Genomic DNA, 22,020 nt, shown 5'->3' on the forward strand with positions numbered 1-22,020 from the left:
TTTTAAATCAATTTGATATTACATAAGCATTATACAAATATAAACACATGTAGCTTATGTATATGAAACCATTTTTATTATAGCCAATTTGACCCTCTCTGTTTCTAAATATCACTGTTTTCTGGAATTGAATCTTTTGAAATCTCCATTGTCAAAAAGACATTTAAGCTGGACATGGTGGCACACACCTTTTCATTGCAGCTTTCTGGAGGCAGAAGTAAGAGGATCGCTGTGAGATCAAGGCCACCCTTAGACTACATACTGAATTCAAGGTCATCCTGAGCTAGAGCAAGTCACAACCTCAAAAAAATAAAAAAAGACATTTCACATAAAAATCCCCAACAAGCTTATAAAATAAAGAATTTACATTGGTAACTTCTACATCAATCCTGAAAAAGAAATAAACTGTTATCAATTTAATTAAAGAACCTTAATGTATATTAGATATATTAAATATTTTTATTAGATATGACCATTGAAAAATAAATATAATTATTGTAAAACCTTTTTTGGGGAAGAAATCATCAAAATTTGTGCAACAACTATTAATCTTTATAGCCTAATGAAACTTTATATATAGTTTGAATTCTATGTTATCATTTCCCCTTTAAAACAGAAGACAAATGAGCTCATTGTAAATTGTTTTTTTCCCTATCCTTTAGCTGAAGCTGTTTAACTTGAATATTGGCTTCTCTGCTTTTAAGAAATACATTTATATACTTAAGTTTTAATGTATAATTCCTTATCCTTTGATTGAATCTCTCTTATATTTCACATCTGATTCTGCATTGTGGTCTCCCTCATTTCTTACTGTGTGTAGTTGTATTATTAGGGAGTGTCTTCAAGACTGAATTCTTAGCTGGGCATGGTGGTGCATGCCTTTAATCTCAGCACTTTGGAGGCAGAGGTCAGAGGATCACCGTGAGTTCAAGGCTACTCTGAGACTACCTAGTGAATTCCAGGTCAGCCTGAACTAGAGTGAGACTCTACCTGAAAAAAACAAACAACAACAACAACAACAACAACAAAAGACTGAATTCTTTGAAGTTCCTATTGTAGTCTCTGTGTCCAGGGCTGAGGAATATTGGTTTTTAATCTGTTTCCTTGAAATTGTGATTTTACCATGGAGCACACAGAGGTGGCTTGAGGATTATCATCTTCTTTGGAGTCAGACTGGGAGGATGAGAGACATGGTTGGGTGGAGGGCAGATTATCATCCTCACAATTCATTTTATTTTCTTCAGTGCCTGTGAGACCCTTAAGGTCTCCAGCTACCAATGGGGTAATGGATTATAACTGCTGGATAACTAAAGTAGTAAGATTGCACAAAGAACAAATATTTATAGGGGTAACTTCATCTCTCTGGTGAGCTTGCTTGAAAGATTTTAAAACTTCCTTCTATTGTTTTATCCTCAGAGTGCCTTGCAGAGGTAGCCAGTGATGGTGCTTACCTATATATTCATAGAGTTCATAAAAAATCTCTCATTTTTGTTTTTACCTCTAATGCTTTTAGCATGTTGGGCGATAAGCACATGTAATCTTCCATTTTATGTGGGCTTGACCGTGGTCACCTGGTGTCCTGGAGTGGGTTCCTTGCATGCTTTATCTGAATCACATACCTCTTAGACATTCCTCCATTGACCCACTGTGCCTAGGTCGGATACCCCATGTTTATATGGCACCTTGTTAGTGTCACCTGCTGGCACCAACTGAACCTGTTGAAGGTCCTCAGTGACCAGTGCAAAGGGATTGAGTTGAAACTGGAGCAAGTCAACAGAACCAGGGGACTCCAGGCAGTTTCTGCACAGGATCCTGGAGGCAGCAGCTTGCAGAAGTTTTATTAGAACAGCTCTGTGTACAGGGTTCATGCAGAGGTTGTGCAGATAATGGCTTGTACAAAACAAACTAGAGGGCAACATCTCTATCTCAGAAGCAGGAGACATCTCGGCTAACTTGGTGCTATAGATGAATAATAGCACCCCTTAGCAAACAGCTAGTGGGTAGCTACCACACATACTATTCCCAGCATTCCAGGATCAGGAGCAGGTGTCCTTCTTCTCAAGGCCCAGTTCAGCAGAATCACAGAATTCTGCAAACAGAATGCTTTTTCCTCAAAAGGCTAAATCCACCTACACATAGGAGCAAAGTCATGGCTGTTACTGAACACCTAACCAAAATCTAATAGCTAGGAAGATGATAGGCCCAAGAAGGAAAGCTACCACTATTGCTTGGCTAAATGTGTATGTTGTGTCCACCACTGAGTTGCCCTCTAAATATTTATGTTTATACCAATAAATCAGTGCTTCTCTCACCTTTGGTCAGAGAAGTTTCTTCTGGCAAATGGTAATGACTACTGGGAATAGTCCAAACTCATTAGAGTACTGAAAATAAATGATGGTTGAGTATTCAGCACTAAAAGAGACATCTCTATCATATTCTACAAGGTGCGGAGAACATAGCAGAAGAGGGGTTGGAAAGAATGTAAGAGACATGTGGATGGGGAGGAGTGCTTTGAAAGGTTGTCTTCCAGTCATGAATTGATAGTTGCATTCATAACCTCATAGTGACTGTCATTAATCTATATAACACCTGTACACTATTGAGCCCATCACCATTTCATCACAAATGATGGAGGAGGGCAAAGCACAAGACATCAAAGTAGTAAAGGAACTAGTGGGGCTAGAGAGATGGTTTAGTGGTTAAGGCACTTGCTTGTGAAGCCTAAGGATCCAGGTTCAATTCTCCAGGTCCCACATAAGCCAGATGCACAAGGTGGTGGTGCATGCATCTGGAGTTTGTTTGCAGTGGATAGAGGACCTGGAGTGCCCATTCTCTCTCTCCCTCTCTCTCTAATAAATAAATAAATAAAAATAAATCTTAAAAAGAAGAAAAGGAACTTGTGGAACTGGGTGGGGAGAGGAGACACAAGAAAGTAATGGGAGAGGATTATGATCAAAATACATTGTGTACATATATGAAAATTATCTGCTAAAAAATAGAAAAAAGGAATCATAAAATGTAATAAAAGGAAAATTGATTAATTATGAAAGGGGTTCTATTACTTTTTAAAATATGCTTTAGGGCTTAGTGGTTTAGGCACTTGCTGGCAAGGCCAAAGGAGCCAGATTCGATTCCCCAGCACCCATGTAAGCCAGTTGCACAAGGTGTTGCATGCATGTTTGCAATGGCTGGAGGCTGGCTTGCTTATGCTCTCTCTCCCTGTATTCAGCTCTTTCTCTCTTTCTATCTCAAATAAATAAATAAATAAAATATTTTTAAAAGTAGTCATAGTTTAAAATATACTGTAGAAGGACATGTGGGTGGCACTTGTGCTATTTTTCTTCCTTCAGAACTGTTTACCTGAGGGCATGCCTTATCAAAGATTCTTCTAATTTTATAAACCTTTATACATAGGAAACATTCTTGTGTATTTATTGCCATATTTTATGAAATGTTTTGTTAGAATTCAGATACCTCAATAATCAGAATCATATTTATCTATTAGATTCTCTTCTACAAACTCTTATTTATGTGGGGCTGTTGTGAAGTGGAGTACAATGAAACTCTTATAGGCACCATAGTCCTTGGAATCACTTGCAATGGACTGTAAATTAGAGGACCTTCATTCTGTATCCTAGATTCATCATCTCAATAGATTTCAACAATTAAAATCTAACTAACAATGAAAGCTGACACAGAGAAAGTGCTGGCTACACACTGGTGTTTTAAAGAAAGGCTTTGAAGTAGAGCTGAATACATGATATGCAAACATATAAAACTATAGTAGAAAAGCTGGAAGAGAAGCCTGGATTCAGCTTTTTCCTTTTAAATTAACAGTCCATTGTGAAAATAGATTCAGAATGCTTAGGAAGAGCACTAAGCTAGTCTACATTATCTCATTCTTCATTGTTCAACCCGATATATTTTTAGCATTTTTAAGTGGTAGCCTCCATACATATATAAAATGTATCCTAATGATAATCTCCTTCTACCACCCTCCATTGTTCTTCTCTAATCCCTCCATTGAGCCCTCTCTTTCCATTTTGGTCCCTCTTCTGTTTTATGTCATTTTCCTCCCTCTTCCATCACTCATAATAACATGTTGATAGGGCAAATATTATGCATGTCTTGGGAATCAACCAGAGATACGATGACCACTTCAAATCTTTCATTTTATGGAAAATGTGTTGGACTAAAATTCATACTACTGGTGTCATGATATATTATGGAATGAAAAAGATGTAACAAGTGTTTATGCTCCATCGGTGCTTCACTTTGTCATGACCTGAAAATGCACTAGGCTTTTAGAATATGGATAATAATTTTACACTTTTTTTTTTTTTTGGTTTTTCAAGTTAGGGTCTCACTCTAGCCCAGGCTGACCTGGAATTCACTATGGAGTCTCAGGGTAGCCTGAAACTCAGGGCAATCCTCCTACCTCTGCCTCTCGAGTGCTGGGATTAAAGACATGCAGCATCATGCCCGGCTAATTTTACAAGTTTTAATTGCCATACTTTAAAATATTTATCCTGGATATACTTGGAACTCACTCTGTTGCCCAGATTGGCCTCAAACTCATAGTAATTCTCCTCCCTCAGCCCTTTGTGCGCTGGCATTACAACCATGAATGACCACACCTGGTTAAAGTTTGGAATTTATTTTTTTATTTTTTTGTTCATTTTTATTTATTTATTTGAGTGTGACAGAGAGAGAAAGAGACACAAAGAGAAAGAGAGAGAGAGAGAGGGAGAGAGAGAGAGAGAGAGAGAGAGAGAGAGAGAGAGAGAGAGAGAGAGAAAGAGAGAGAGAGAGAGGGAGAAAGAATGGGCACACCAGTGCTTCCAGCCACTGCAGATGAACTCCAGACACGTGCGCCCCCTTGTGCATCTGGTTAACGTGGGTCCTGGGGAATTGAGCCTCGAACTGGGGTCCTTAGGCTTCACAGGCAAGCGCTTAACCACTAAGCCATCTCTCCAGCCCAGGTTCAAATTTTTAACAGTTTTATGCCCTCTTTCTAGGCTTTAACTCTAACGGCAACAAACTTGGACACTGGGAAGGATATAATGAGAAAGTCACTATCAATACTGGGAATTACCTGCAATTTATTTTTAGTTAAAAATCAACTATGATTTTTGGGATTCATGTATAATCAAATACATTTGTGTAATTATCACAAGTTACTTGATTAGTATAAATATCAAAGTCATAATTTGGCATATCTACTTTTAGGAACTGAAGGCAGCTAAGATATAATATTAATCAACAAATGAGCACTGTCCTGCATTTGCATTTAACTTTTCATGTGAACTGGAAGTCATAGCATAATGAAATTTAGCTACACTTTTACAGTGTGAGTAATATCATAGTTTGTTGCATATGTTATACATATATACAATTAAAATGTACATGTTTCTTAATAATAATGTGGCAGCCTCCTTTATTGGGTATTTTTTCTGTATCTTCATTCCTGTTTCCTACTTCTCTGTACCTTCTTACTCTGATTAGCACGTCAAGACTTGGGCAACACATCCTGAGGAAACTGTTTTGATATGTATTTTGGTATTAAAAAATGTGACTAGGGCCATATCTCCTGGATACTGATCCAGAGAAGGTGATAAATGATGCCTCTAATGAAATGATAAGAGGAAGACAGTTAAATGAGATGATGAGTTTTTGTGTACAAGGCCATGTTTTCATCCACTTTAGCATTTAATAGTCTTGTACATATTGATGGAATGGGTATGTGAGGTTGAAAATTTGTCGGCAGCAGATATGAAGATGTTTGAGGATATGGAAGATGTTACAAAGGAAGAAAGAAGGATCACAAATCTGAGATAATTCATTCATGATAATGGCATCTGGGTATACAGGAAACACTTGTGTGGCTCCTTACAGAAAATTCTTTCTGATTGTGAAAAATTCCTTGTTAATGTAGCATTGTGTCTAAGCTTTCAATTTAGACCTTTTTTTGCACTGTATAATCAAATCCCTTAAAATTTCATAGCATACAGAATTTGGCTTACTAAATAAATTATCTTCATAGCTATAGAATTAAAAAAGATATAAAATGCAAGTTAAATTTTTATATACTGAAAGAAACATGTCTTCATTGATTTTTAATTACCTTCATAGCTGTAAAATTAAATAAGACATAAAAAGCAACTTAAGTTTTTGTATATTGAGCAAAAGAGACATGTCTGCAGTGATTTTTTTTTTTTTTTTTTGAGAGGGAAAGGTAGAGAGAATTAACATGCCAGGGACTCTAGTCACTGTAGTCAAACTCCAGATGTATACACCACCTAGTATCCTTGCATGATCTTGTGTGCATGTGTGAATTCTGTGGAGTTGACCCTGGGTACTTATTCTTTGTAGGCAAGCACCTTAACAGCTAAGCCATCTCTCCAGCCCTGCATTGACATTTTAAGGTGCATGATGTCTATTTTCTGTATCAGAACTCTTGTAAGTGAGAATTATGGGAAGAGTTAGGGAGATTGAAAATTAAATGCTGTTCATTGTATTGATGGTTGTTATTTTCTTTTGCTTAATGTGGTAGTCTCATAAAAAAATTATCGAAGAATTGAAGCAGCTTGGACATGGAGGCTGGAGAGGTAGAGGGGGTGAGGAGGGACATCCTGGAGGGCAGTGGAACTGGATAGCACTACAGGCCTAACCCCACTGGCCACTGCCTCTAGGAGCCAGAATCGAATTACAAGACTCATGAGAACATGAGCTTGGCAGAGAGTGAGGTCAAGGGTCATTTGGTACCTGCCAAGACCTGGCCTTTCCTGCCCTGTGCACAGGAAAGCACTGAAAGACCAGATGCCACCTTGTCCCAGAAATACTGCCCTTCTCTCACCACTAGTCCCGTGGGACTGTACATCAAGAAAGTCTCCATGGAAGAGAACCGGCATTTGTGGATAACCTTAAACCGACGTGCGAGGATGTGCTTGCTGGACCTGCTGCCAGATGGTGCAATTTTCCAAATACTCAACATGAATTTGAGAAATTGACATCACAGAAAAGCTGATGGGATGTTCAAATAATGTATGAAAAATCTGAACCATAGTCTTTTACCTTCCAATAATATGCCTGTCTCAGTTGGATCCCAGACCACATTGCTGCTCTCAATGGCAAACTCTAAGGAACTAGCAGTATTTTATTTTTCTTTTCTTTTTTTAAAGATCAACTTACTTATTTCAAAGGGAGAGAAAGAAGGAGAGAAGGAGAGGGAGAGAGAGAGAGAGAAAGAGAGAGAATGGGTGTGTCAGGGCCTCTAGCCACTGCAAACATGCATGCACCACCTTGTGCATCTGGCTTACATGGGTATTGGGGGAACTGAGCCTAGGCCCTTAGGCTTTGGAGGCAAATGCCTTAACCACTAAGCAATCTCTTCAGCCCATTTATTTTATTTTCAAATTTTTATTTATTTCTTTGCAAGAAGAGAGAGAATGAGTATGCCAGGACCTCTTACCATTGTGAACAAACTTCTAGATGCATATGCCAATTTATGCGACTAGCTTTACATGAGTATGGGAGAATAGAATACAGATCATAGGGTTTTGCAAGAAAATACCCTTGTATTATTTTGAAATGATCTGTATATAGTGACAGGCCTATCTTTGCATCTAATATGTATGAATCTGACTGTATGAATGAAATAGAGTGGACCATATGTCAAGACTGGCATGACTGCATGAATAGCCAACCTGAATTTATCTTTGAGCTATCACAGAGGAATGCTCAAATGGAACATATTTACAAAGAAGAAATGAAGAATAAGGGAGTTTTATTTAGAGACCTCAAGAAACTACATTGTAAACATGAAAGCTGGCTCTTGCATAGAATCCTGAAAAGCAACCTGATTACGTACAAGAGGTGCCTGTCCTAACACCAGATGTTAATACTTGAAGACAAACATGACGGTCTAGTTGAAAAGGTCAAAGCAATTTTGAGGACTTTGTGATCTTGATGAAAACTACAGGCAACCAAATAGTTCCAGTTACTTCAGTTTTGTGTGTCTTCATAGCTCAGTATTCATACATGATCATTTTACAAATAACATAATTTTAACCATTTTTGTTCCAAGGGAGAACAAAAAATAAGTGAAACATATGAAAAACTTTGACTCCCTTCCACCTTCCTTTCCTTCTTCATTTTTATTTACTAAAAATCCATTATTTATTTATTATAAGTAAAGGTTGGAGGAGATGGGCATGCCAGGGTGTCTTGACACTGCAAACGTAGTCAGATGTGCCCTGTTGTTCATCTGGCTTTATGTGGGTACTGAGGAGTTGAACCTCAGCTGTCAGGCTTTACAAGCAAGCACCTTTAGCTGCTGACCCATTTCTCCAGCCCTTCCTCACTTAAAACTACATATTTCATTACCTCTCATAACAGGAAGTCTGCAGGTAGATATTTCCAGAATCAGTGTAGTAAATTGATAAACTTTATCATGAAAGACTTCTCCTGCCTTCCCCTCTGTTGTCGTCCTGAGCTGACGACATTTTCCACAGTGCTTCTCACTTCATTGATGAACAGTTTCTTTTCTTTTCTTTCTTTTTTTTGGGGGGGTGGGGTAAGGGTCTCACTCTGGTCCTGGCTGACCTGGAATTCACTGTGTAGTTTCAGGGTGGCCTCAAACCCTTGGCGATCCTTCTACCTCTGCCTCCTGAGTGCTGGGATTAAAGGCATGTGCCACCATGCCCGGCTGATGAACAGTTTCTTAATTGGAAATTTTAATGTTACATATAGTATGTGTCTATATAAAGAAGTTTTCCTGTTAATAGTTGAAAAGTAAAATTTGAAGAATTCCTAGAATGAAAGATGTTTTCTGCTCCCCTGCTTTTTTCATGGTGAACCTTGAGCTTTGGGCATTGTGCATGCTAGAGAGGTATCCTAGCATTGAGCTATACCTCCATCCCCTTAAGTTTTGAGTGGTTTTGATCAACTGCCTACACTTCTATCATAATTAATATTCAAGATAAGGGCAAGTGTAGTTTCACCTGATTGATATTTATTGATGTATCTATAGTATATTTGTAGGGGAGTAGGTTAAAACTTTGTTCCCACTGTGATAATAGCATTTTCCATTTTGTAAGTGATTTAATCTTTTCTCTATTTTTGTTTCTTCATCTATGAAATGGGTGATACTGTTTTTGTACTTTGCATAAGATTATGGAGAATAAGAAAGATATCTTTCTTACTTAAAAGGTATCTACTACCATCAGACTACTATTTTGGAAGGGTTATATTCTTATTACAGTTAAAATATTTGTTTAAAATTATGTATATTTGTTTAAATTACAATTTTCTTAAAATCATTTGAAGTGGAGCTATTGTTTTGCCTAAGTTTCTTTGAACTTTTTAGATCTATTTTTTATTATATTTTATTTGTTTGAGAGAGTTTGAGAGAGAGAAGGAAAGAGAAAAAGAGAGAAAGAATGAGCACTCCAGGACCTTTAGCCACTGCAAACGAACTTCAGATGCATGAACTACCTTGTGCATCTGGCTTATATGTGTCCTGGGAAATCAAACCTGGGTCCCTTGGCTTTGCAGGCAAGTGCATGTAAAATCAGTATGCCATCTCTCCAGCCCAGTTTCCTTGAATTTTTATATATAATGATAAGTGTTTTCAACTTTTCTCTGGTATTCTTGCTTTGAGAATCAGCAGTTTTTCTTTCTCTTCATACTTGGTAAGAAGTCACCCAAGAGACTGAAATGAAGGCAAGTGCCTTCTGTGTATAGTTGTACCCACCTAAGCCAGATACAAGAGGTGGCACATGTGTCTGGAGCTTGTTTGTAGTGGCTAGAAGTCCTGGTGCACCCATGTTATCCTCTCTCTCTCAAAGATCAGTTGCAGATCCAAAAAGAAAATCACACATTTATACTGTGATAATGTTATAACATTTCATAGTTTGCTTTGCTTTGTAGGATTTTGCCATAACTCCCCTGACTCTGAATTAGTGATAAAAATTATTTTGCTTTGTATGGAACATATCATAAAAATGTTAAGATGTTTAGTCAAAGTAGGAAATAAAATGATCAGATGCAGGGCAGAATAAAAGCTCCCATTAAGGCATACTTGGTCTTGTCTGTAGATGATAATTTTCCACTGTGTTTTTTTATTTGATTGAGTCTTTCATTTCCAGAATTTGGATTGTGTATATGTATGTGTTTATTTGCACAGTCATGACCCTGAATGCACTTGCAGGGCAGGTCAGAGGATATCCTCAGGGTGTGGTGCTTTCCATCTTGTTTGAGACAGTCTCTCTTACTATTTGGTGCTGTGAAAGCCAAACTACTTAGCTCACAAACGTTAGGATTCTCTTGACCCCTCTTTCCAATACCAGTAAAGGTAGGGCTTGGTATCAGCCAACCTAGCTGGCCTTCATCTAGTGTGGCTTGTGGAAAGCAGATCCCAGTGCTTAACACAATTCAGCATAAATCTTCTACTGGCAAGCTTTACCCATGCTCACAAGTTTAATACAAAAGAGCCTCCTACAACTGAGGCATGATGATATTCACTGATAAATAAGAGGTATTACTGTGACTCAGCCTCAATAACTGCTAGAATGCAATCACTAGAGATGTCGCCTGTAGGAGATTCCTCAGAAAACAAAACAAAATACTCACTAGTATTGAAAAGAGAGGTGAGTTATATCTGGATCAAATATAAAAGAAAATCATAAATAAAAACAAAGAATATGAGCAATCAATACACCACAGCCCATTCCCAGGCTCCCAGCTCTGCAATAACAGAAGACACAAGCACCAAGATAGAAGTAATTTCAGAGAAAGAATTCAAAATCCTACTTTTAAAAAGTATCAGTGGCCATATAGGAGGTTCAAATAAGCAGATAAGAAAACAAAAGAAATTCATTCGAGATCTTGAGAAGATAGTATCTAAAGTGAATGAAATTATGCACAGATAGAAGAAAGTCCAAAGCATAGATGATGAGCTCAGTAAGGAAACTGAAATACTTGGAAAAGAACTAAACATGATTTATGGAAATACAAGGAATAATTATTTGATAAAGATCACAGCAGACTGCATCAGCAGCAGACAAGACCATGGGAGGGATGACAATGCCAAGAAAATAATTTATGCAACACATATGTAGAAAAAAAGATCAAAGAACATGACACTGTTTCCAAGAAGTCTCAGGTACATTCAAGAGCCCAAATCTTAGAAGTCACAGGATAGAAGAAGGAGCTGAGAAAACACCTAAAGAAATAGAAAAATTATTGAATGAAACCAGAAAATCTCTAAACCTAGAAAAAGAAGTCAATGTATAAACATGAGGACCATTTAAAACTCCCAGCACACATAGCCAGAGAAGTTCTCCACATCATAGTCAAGATGTCAAAAATACAAAGCAAAGAAACAATACTAAAATCTGTAAGAAACAATTCCAACTCCCTTACAAAGGGAAGAACATCAGTTTGCATCTTTTCTCAGCATCCTTTACAACCAGAAAAAAACATGGAACAATATATATCCAGCCCTGAAAATAAAAATCCACCCACCAACAGTGCTATACACAGAAAAATTATTCTTTAAAACTGACAAACATTGGGCTGGAGAGATGGCTTAGCTGTTAAGGCATTTGCCTGCAAAGCCAAAAGATCCTGGTTCTATTCTTCAGGACCCATGTAAACCAGATGCACAAGGGGGCACATACATCTGGGGTCCATTTATAGTGGCTGGAGGCCCTGGCACACCTATTCCCTCTCTTTCTCTCTCTCTCTGTGTCTCAAATGAATAAATAAATAAAAAAAATATTTAAAAAATGAAATTGGCAAACATAACTCATGACAACCAAACAGCCACTGTTTGGAAAATTTGGAAAGGAATATTATGTAAAGTGGAAGTAGAAAAAGAACATATCTCCAAAACTAAGAGGAGAGGTGAAAAAGAACCTCTCATCCAACAAAATCATAGGAGAGACATTCTCAATTATAACTTCAAATGTAAATAGCTTCAGCTCACCAATAAGAACACACGTGATTAACTGACTATATTGAAAAATAAGAACTGATCCATTGTCTCCAAGAAGCACACTTAACTAGCAAACACATCCATACACTGAGTGACAAAGGAGGGGAAGCCAATCTAACCAGCAAGCAGAAACCATAAACAAGCAGATGGAAGTATTCTAAGATCTGATAAAGTAGGTTTGGTGGTTTGATGCAGGTGTCCTCCACAAACTTATGTGTTCTGAATGCTACATGTCCAGCTGGTGGCAATCTGGGGACTGGATCCTCCTGGAGGTTGTGTATTGCTGGGGGAAGACTTACAGGTATTATAACCAGATTCCCCTTGCTCGTGTTTCATACACTTTACTGTTGGTATTGTCTACCTGACGTTGTTCAGGAGGTGATTTCCACCCTCTATTCATGCCTTCATTTTTGCTTGCCATCATGGATGGTACTTCCCCTCCAGTCTATAAACCAAAATAAACCCTTTTCTCCTACAAGCTGATCTTTGTTGGGTATTTTCTGACAGCAACATAAAGCTTGCTACAACAGTAAAATTGGTACTGAGGAATGGTGTCATTACTGCTAGAAACCTGACTGTGTGGCTTTTGGCCTTTTGGAAGTGATTTGTGGGAGAAATGTGGATGGATTTGAAACCTTGGCCTAAGAGATGCCTTGCCATGCTATAAGTACAGCTTGATAATCTATTCTAGTCAGAGTTGAAAGACCTGAATGCAGTAAGAGCTATGGACTTTGGCTTATAAGAAGGGAAAGAAAGAACTTTGTCTGGACTTAGCTAAAAGCATTTTTTTTTTTAAAGATTTGCTGTTATTCCCATGTCCTGAGAATTTGTGTAGGGTTTCATTGTGTAGAAATGGACTGCTGTGAGTAGATGGATATGGTCAGAAAGAAATGAAATCTTTGGGCCAAAACTGCTGCCCATTCAGCTACAAGTGTTTGAGAGATTACAATCATTGAGATTAGGAAAGCTGATCTGCTTTGGGACAACAGGAAAAAATGTATACTCTTTTGAAGGGGCCTGAGTGCTCAAGGAGTGTCCTGTTCTTCAAGTCTGCTTTATCTCTCCCTGGATTAACAAACTGGTAGTCCACCTGCTACTATGGAGTATAACAAATTCAATAAAGAGATGGCCATTAAATTTGCAACATAATTTTGTGTTTTGGAAATGGCCATGAGAGGTGTGAAGCAGGCTTGTTGTATTATCTGCATGGAGACCTGATGGAGTCATTAAGATGAGCCATGGGTTTCAGTGAAGACCCAATGGAGGTGCCATGACTATATGATGGCTGCCAAGGAGAGCTGCCAGCACCTGATGAAGTTTTCTGGTACTGTGAGTAGCCTAGCAGGAGGGGTGTGGTTGAAACTCCAGAGATTCACCATTGGTTATAATTATCAGACTTGGAGATTTGTCACTGGTTAGAGTTGGCAGACTTGGAGCTACAGAGTTTGATGTTTGCTCTATTTGTTTTAAATCATGTATCTCTTTGCTATGACCGATGCCATCTTTTGCTGTGTGAATGTTTATTCTGTGGCATTACGGGAAATTTTTTTCTATTATAGTCCAGTTAAAAGACTAGACTATGGGGATGTCTGAACATAATTGGGAATGATACAAGCTATGGAGACTTTTAAAGTTGGTCTTGAATGCATTTCATTTTATAACATGGATGGTCATCAGTGTATGGGTGTCAAGATTGGAATGTGGTGGTTTGATTCAGGTGCCCCCTGTAAACATGTGTTCTGAATGCTATGTCCCCTAGCTGATGGTAATTTAGAAATTGGTCCCTCTTGGGGGCAGTGTATTGTTGGGGATGAGCTTATGGGTTTATGAGTGTTATAACCAGCTTCTTCTGGCCAGTGTTTGGCACACTCTCCTGGTACTGTTGTCACTTGATGCTGGCCAGGTGGTGATGTCCACCCTCTGCTCATGCCATCATTTCCCCCCTGCCATCATGAAGCTTCTTGTTAAGTCTTTAAGCCAAAATAAGCCCTCCCATCCCACAAACTGGTCTTTGTTGTATGTTGTCTGATGGCAACATAAAGTCAAAGCTATTAGTCAAAGCTATTATAAAAGACAAGGAAAGACAGTACATGTTAACAAAGGGAGCGATTAATCAAGGAGATATAATAATTGTAAATATTTATGCACTAGATATTGGAGCTCCTGGTTTCATAAAACAAATCATAAAAGGATAAGATGTCATGTGTGTTCAGGCAATAATAGTGGAAAAATTTTAAAAAACATAGTTATTGTGGATTTTCCCATATCAATTAATATACTCTAGAAATTTCTCCACAGACATGCCCAGAATATTGGCTCCTAGGTGATTCAAGAGCTTGTCAAGTTGACAGTATTAAACATTACAAGCATTATCTCTTTCAGGATGGTTTGTTTTTTTACTGTTTGAGAGAGAGAGAGAGAGAATTTGGCATACCAAGACCTCTCACCACTACAATCAAACTCCAGATGTGTGTGTCACCTTGTGCACATGTGTGAACTTGTGCACATGCATCACCTTGTGATTCTGGCTTATGTGGGTTCTGGAGAGTTGAACCTGGGTTGTCAGGTTTTTTAGGCAAGTGCCTTAACAGCTTAACCATCTCCAGCCCCAGAATGGCATTTAAAGATATTTCATTATTATTTAATTATCTGAGAGAAAGGGGGAAAGAAAAGCTTTGCAGGCAAGTTCCTTAACTTCTATACCATCTATCCAGCCCCAGAATGGGTTTTAATTGGATACATATGTGATTGACATGAAATTGTTGACCAAATGACTCTGTGTACAAAGAGTAAAATTATATAGACATGCCACAGAGGAGCTAAATAACACTATGGGTTAGTTTCTCCTTAGTAATTGCACTCATTAATTTCAAATACATATGCTTTTTTGACATCATTGCTTTAGTATTTTTAATGGCATTGCTTAGAGTTATCTGAACTTTCATAATTTAGCTTTTAAAATTTTATTTTATTTTTTGTTTTTTGGGGTAGTGTCTCACTCTAGCCTAGGATGACATGGAATTCACTATGTAGTTCCAGGGTGGTCTTGAACTCATGGTGATTCTCCTACCTCTTCCTCTTGAGTGCTGGTATCAAAGGTGGGTGCCAACACATCCATCTCTCACCTTTTTATTTTTTATGAGATCTTTAATATATGAAAATATTGCATATTGGTATTGTCCCATCAGATTATATGTTTATGTTATGTCTGGTACTGAAAACCAGGTCAGAAGCCGATGGCTTGGATACTCATAGACACTAAAGAAAAGTTGACACTGTTTTCTGGCTAAAATGAGACATCATCTCCATCAAAAAGTCTTCTGGATGTTTATGTTTGCCCTTTCATTCATACTGCTCTCACACTTGGCTCAGTAATCTGCTATTTACAGATGGCAGTGAATACCAGGGAGACACAAGACCCATAAGAATGACAAGAAAAGACAGTCTACTGCTCAATATGAGACAAGTCATCTCTATGACATATGTCAGGGTTCAAGAAACATTGCAGAGAAAGCAGTAGGTTAAATATGAGTACTGCTCTCACTGCTAGCCTGTGAACCTCCTCCAGGGAGATGATGGTAGACACTGAGGAGACTCTAAACTCATCAAAGCAAAGAAGCAGAGGCTTCTGAGAGATCAGCACTAAAGGAGACTTATAACACACTCCACAGAGCTCAAAGGACAATGTGGAAGGGGAAACAGAAAGAATGAAAAAGTCACAAGATGGGAGTGTGTACTCTGAGGCATTATCCTTCCATCCTAGGGAGTGGCTGGTACATCCATGACTCCACTGTGATTACATATTCTTTTAAAATATAGTGGCACATTTTATCTTGTAAAAACTGTACTCAAGCTGGTAACATAGTTACAATAAAATTTGAATAATTTTGGAATTACAATATATATCCATAAAATGACAAGAAAACTCCCACTACTTGGAAATTAAATAAAATAATTATAATTAATCTGTAAGGCAAACAATAAATCATGGCCTAAATTAGGAAATATTTTAAACTGAAAGTTACTAACACTCTATTAATTTTTAATTTATGGATATTGCAGCAACAACAGGGCTTAAAAGAAAATTTGTGCTATAGGCTCTCTATACTACTAATGAAAATAAGCCTAAAAGCAATAATATATGTACACCTTATGAAGCTATCCAAAGTAAGCTCAACTTAGAGTAATTAGAAGGAAAAATAATTTGAGAAACAACATAGATAATATAATCTGTGAAAAAATGTTTTATTTCTTAATTTTTATGTGTGCTTATTACATATACAACACATACATATATACATATAATTTGATGTGATTTTTGGGTGGAATGGAAGAGTAAGGAATAATGAGTGGGGGAAGAGGGATATAGAGGGTAGCAGGGGGTACAAGATACAATGCCATACACACACACACACACACACACACACACACACACACACGTCATTCTCACAAGAAGAAAGTAGTAAAAACATGAAGGAATTAAGAAGAGTAACATATTTTGGGAAAGGTCAGAAAGTTTAAAAGTCTTGAGACAAGATGTAGTCAAGGATAAGTAGTTTGGGAGAGATAAGTTAGTTCATGATGATAATAGCAAAGACAAATTGTGTAGCAGTCAGACTGTATAAAACATTGGGTGTGGTATTTACATGGTGGGTGAGGTGGTTAAGGGTTCTATCTAGCCAGTCATCCAAAGTCTTTACATTTTATAGGCTTGCTTAAGTCTCAGTAAGATAGATTAGGAAGTGACCAAAAAAAGCTCCCCAAATTGGGCTGGAGAGATGGCTTAGCGGTTAAGCGCTTGCCTGTGAAGCCTAAGGACCCCGGTTCGAGGCTCGGTTCCCCAGGTCCCATGTTAGCCAGATGCACAAGGGGGCGCACGCGTCTGGAGTTCGTTTGCAGAGGCTGGAAACCCTGGCGCGCCCATTCTCTCTCTCTCCCTCTATCTGTCTTTCTCTCTGTGTCTGTCGCTCTCAAATAAAATAAATAAATAAAAATTAAAAAAAAAAAAAGCTCCCCAAATTAATAGTAAACTCAACTTTCAAATCAGGGACTTTCCACATATCTGTTTCTTTTTCCAGTTAAGAGTCCAGCGCAGGGAGGCAGTGTGACCACTTATCATGGCCACTCAGCTTCTTAAAGTGTGCTTCCACAATTTTTGTGAACAAATTGAGCAATATGGAAAGCTGAACATTGTCAGTTGAATCTGACAGTGATGTCCCACTGTTGTTGACATCTTATAGATGAACTCAGCCATAGGCCTTGTCCACCTGCAGCAGTGAAAGCAGTACTGTTCTGTGCAGAAGTAGAACAGAAATAAACTATTTGTGAACAGTAACAATGCCATCACACAGAACGATGCTTTTCTTGGACTGCTCTGTTTATGTTTACAAAGATGATGTTTTGGGCTGGAGAGATGACTTAGCGGTTAAGCGCTTGCCTGTGAAGCCTAAGGACCCCGGTTCGAGGCTCGATTCTCCAGGACCCACGTTAGCCAGATGCACAAGGGGGCTCATGCGTCTGGAGTTCATTTGATGTGGCTGGAGGCCCCTGTGCGCCCATTCTCTCTCTCTGTCTCTGCCTCTTTCTGTCTGTCTGTCACTCTAAAATAAAAATTAAAAAATGATGATGTTTTATGACATTTGCTATTACTATTTTTAAAACATTTTTTAAAAAATGCTTATCATTATTAACAAGATGTTTTGTATGGATACATCATGTGTTGGTACCCTCTTTTCCCTCACCCTGCCCCCATTCTGTTGGGGACACTCCTCAGTGGGGTTGCATGTATTCCCTATAGGGTTGTAGTTTATGCTTTGTGGGAGCAGTAGACATTTTTTTTGTGGGGGGCATTTTTATTTAGTTACAGGGATGGAGGGAGGGAAAGAGGAAGGGAAGGAGGAAGAGAGAGAGAGAAGGAGGGAGAAAAGGCAAATGAATATGAATGTGCCAGAGCCTCCTTCAATTGGAAAGGAACTCCAGATGCATACACCACTTTCTGCATCTGGCTTGACATAGACACTGGGTACTGGAACCCTGACTGGCAGGCTTTACAAGCAAATGCTTTTAACTGCTGAGCCATCTCCCAGCCTAAAATTCTTTCTTTCTTTTTTTTTTGTTTCTTGTTTTTCGAGGTAGGTTCTCACTCTAGCCCAGGCTGACCTGGAATTCACTATGTAATCTCAGGTGGCCTTGAACTCACAGCGATCCTCCTACCTCTGCCTCATGAGTGCTGGGATTAAAGGCGTGTGCCACCACGCCCAGCTCTTTCTTTCTTTTTGAGACATGATCTCACTTTAGGCAAGGTTGCCCTCAAAATCATGGTGGCCCTCGTATCTTAGTCTCCCAAGCGCTAAGATTAAAGGTGTGTGCCACCACACCTGGATCTGCTATTATTATTTTAATTTTGCTATATCTGCAGTTTACACTCCTTTAATAATTTCTATTACCTTTTCTTGATACTTTTGATCTTTTAATCAGGATGAAATAATACAAGAAAGCACTTTTGTTTATTTTAGCTGCTCAAAATGTCTAATGACGTCACAACATCATTATGAAGCAATTAGAAAAGAGAAGGATAAGCTGTAATAAACAGCATGCAAATTAAATGCAGAATTAATATTAATTATATTTTTGTGCAAATTAAATGCAGAATTAATATTAATTATATTTTTTGCTTTCTGCCCAGACTTTTACTAATCATAAATATTTTTTATTTTACGTATTTTACTATGGAGCCAAAATCAATTGTACTTGAGTTCTTAATTTTTTTAAAAGTGATCCCATATAAAAATGAAATTGGAAGAAGCTTAGAAAGTAGTTTAATTGATATCAAGCAGTATGGCAAATATCTATATATTTACATAATAGAAAGTGCATTGCACGTTAATTGGTTTGGAATGCTGAGTTTTTTTCTTTTTTGATTATGTAATGCCACTTGAAAGTAAGGGGAGAGGAGAGAAAATTGAAGAATGTTTACTTCCTCTAAGAATTATAGTTGATATTTGCTTTCTCTACCTCTCTTCCATTCATGTATTTAGAGTCAGTAGTGATGTACTATTGATGCTTCTCATTTTCACTCAAAACTAAATGCACTTTTCTCGGGTTTGGAATATGGAAATAAAGTGGAGAGCCCATTACAAAATCTGCTTGCAAGAAATTCAGCTACATACATCATGAGTGTTTACAGGACCATTTTCAGCAAATTGGTGTAACAAGAGCTGTTTGTAGAAGCAGAAGAAAAAGTAGTCCTCAGACTTCTAGGTTGCAGTTGATAGTGGGGTGCTCTTGAAATTAACAAGATGGTGGCAGCTCCTCACTTTTGCTCACCAATCCTTTAGGCAAGCAAATATTCCCCTGTAGCAGATGTGTTCTGTCTGGGAACCTCCACCTATTTCTGTTTTCCATGTTGACCTATGGCAGATGAAAAGTTGGGTATCAGACGAAATATCAGGAAACGCCCTCATTGGTTGCTTATCTAACCTGACTGAGTTGACAAAAATGATGTGATCTTAGAGCCTTGGAAGTCAGAACAATACTACTCATGACAAAATATCAGACATTTACTTAAATTATTATCTTTGGTCATCTGGAATTTGATAAATGCAAAGGTTTTATGTTTCACTACAAAGAATACAAAGTTTTCCAGCATGCTGGCCATGTCAGAATTCACTTATGACAGTACAACAGTTTATAATTCTTTGCTGATAAAGGTCATCAGGGGATCATAACAATTGTATAAATTTAATGTGAGAATACAAAGTAGATTATGCATTTAAAGTCCCTGGTACAGTATAGACATCCTTAATTATACATTAAAACATAAAATTTATGGTAAACTATTTGATTCCTTTTTTTCCAAATCAATATGAACTGTAAGAAATTATTGTAGAGACTAGCTTAAGAGTTCATACCAAAATAATTTTTGTAGTTCCATAGGATTCATATATAGACAAGGTCAAACTTTCACTCTGAATATTCAGTAATTGAATCTGTTGAAATAAAGTGATAATATGTTAACAAGGAAAAAAATATATGTTTTTCAGTGTGTATGTGTGTACAGGAACTACACAAAATATAAAAATCAAAGAAAGAGCTAGATGAATGAAGTTTTCATACTTTTCATTAGGATATGGGGACTTTTTCTCCAAGATTGTTGTGACAGGTTAGGGTGTTGGTGGGGGGATGTACTGGACACAAGTTTGTCCTACTGTGTAGGTAGATCTCTCAGGTAATAATAACCCTGAGAAGAGTATTCGATGTAGTAGTCTTTGACAAGACAGGTTGCATGAGCGTTCTTTCCTACATCCAGATAAGGCAGGGAAGGGTGTGTCAGAAAAAGCTCGTTTGTATCCACTGTTTACTTCACTAATACACATTTCCACCACAGATGCAAATCTTTGTAAAAAAGAAAAAAAAAACTAGCTTTTCAAAGCTATTCTTGTGTGAAGTCCCTCTAAATGGCCTTGTCAAAATACCTTGAAGAAGAACATTTTGAGGTGCTATATTTTAATTTCCTATACATGCCAGGGAAATTAAGGATATTTAGAAAATTTAATTTAGTATCTTAGGATTCTAGTAATATTTGAGCCTGTAGAACACCGAGAGCATTTTAAACTACTTTTAAGTCAGCTAATTCTTCCAGAATACCTATTAACATCATGAGGAATGGACTTTTTGATTTTTAATATTTTAAATTGTCTGTATGGAGATAGGGTAAATGGAAAGATTTCATAGTGGCATATGTCTTAATTCATAAATTAGAGGTAACCATAAAAGCTAAGCAGTTCCTCCACCATTTTCAAATGTTTCCTTGATGTGGAAGTCCTGGTATATGGTATTCTGTAAATAATCGGATTTTTATTAGGTCTTAATGATTTAAATAGCTGCCTTTTAGTGGACAGTTTTGACACTTGTGCCACTTAATAACTTAGAAGTGAGCTTTTCCAGAGAATTCAAAGTTATTATCCCTACAGAATTAAAGTGAAACCTTGCAATTTCTAAATGTGTGTGCCTCTCAAAGGATAAACTACTTGTCTTACAAGTAGGTTGGTTCATGTGGGGTATTGTGGGAACCATACCTCAGGGTATTCCTACCCACTCTATGGTTCTAAAAATCTTTCTACCCCCTCTTCTGCAATGTTCCCTGAGCCATTGTGGGCCTATTGAATTTTGATTTACTTTTGAGTTCTTTGTAGCCTCTGGATTTCTGCTTTGATAGTTTTTACCTGATTGCCACGTCTGTCACCGTCACCCTGGAGATGGGCGTCAGGCTGGCAGTAAGAGCAGCGCTCATGGCACCTCTTCCAGTGCAAGTTCTCCTTGGCCCGGTAGATGTGGAAGAGATGGGCAGTCTCATGGCAGTCTGTTATCTTCTTGTCTTATTGATGGATTTCAACTCATCCTATTTTTTCTGCCATCTGTAAAATAAAGCAGATTCCCCAACAAAGAGTGGGAGAAGCTTGGGTTAAAGGGGCATATAAAATTATTTGAGAGATTTTTGGTGTGCAACCCCACTCTTCTCCAGAGAGCCGTAGGGACTTCTCTCTGAAGTATGAGTTTCCTGACTAGGAATCTGATTTGGTTTCCAGCACCAGATATGAATTCTGTCCCACTGAGCGGGCTTCATGTCCAGTCAGAGAACAGTTTGTGACCCACAGAGGTTGTGTGCCATTATTGCTTAAGTGTGTACTTCTAGCTCAGCTGTTTGATTTAGTAGTCTGCAAGGTCCCTTGCTTATTCATGCTGTTGGTGACCACTTTCTTCCAGCAACTCCCACAGGGCTTTCCATCCTATTCAGGCTATCCAGGAGGAAGCTAGTTGCCCTTTCAGTTCCAGCATGGTAATTTGATTTCCTGTGACCATGACCTATGGTATTTTCAGCAATAGGGTCTTACCTTTTAGCTCTAGCAGGTAATCAAGTGTTTTGGCAATGGCCTACATTGCTTTGGGGACATCATGGGTATCTTTTGTCAATAGCTCACTGTGAAGACCAACCCAACTCTGGACTGGGAATTACTCATGAA

The 22,020-nt window shown here is 38.0% G+C and overlaps 2 pseudogenes; one reads left to right on the forward strand and one right to left on the reverse strand.

Moving 5' to 3' along the window:
* The window catches only part of LOC123458670, a 39,709-nt pseudogene extending 37,766 nt beyond the window's left edge, over positions 1–1,943 (reverse strand).
* Positions 1,944–6,725: 4,782 nt separating this feature from the next.
* On the forward strand, positions 6,726–7,963 carry LOC101608503 (annotated as a pseudogene).
* Positions 7,964–22,020: the final 14,057 nt, after the last annotated feature.

Source organism: Jaculus jaculus, chromosome 2 (assembly GCF_020740685.1).
Source record: "Jaculus jaculus isolate mJacJac1 chromosome 2, mJacJac1.mat.Y.cur, whole genome shotgun sequence".
Classification (NCBI taxonomy): domain Eukaryota; kingdom Metazoa; phylum Chordata; class Mammalia; order Rodentia; family Dipodidae; genus Jaculus; species Jaculus jaculus.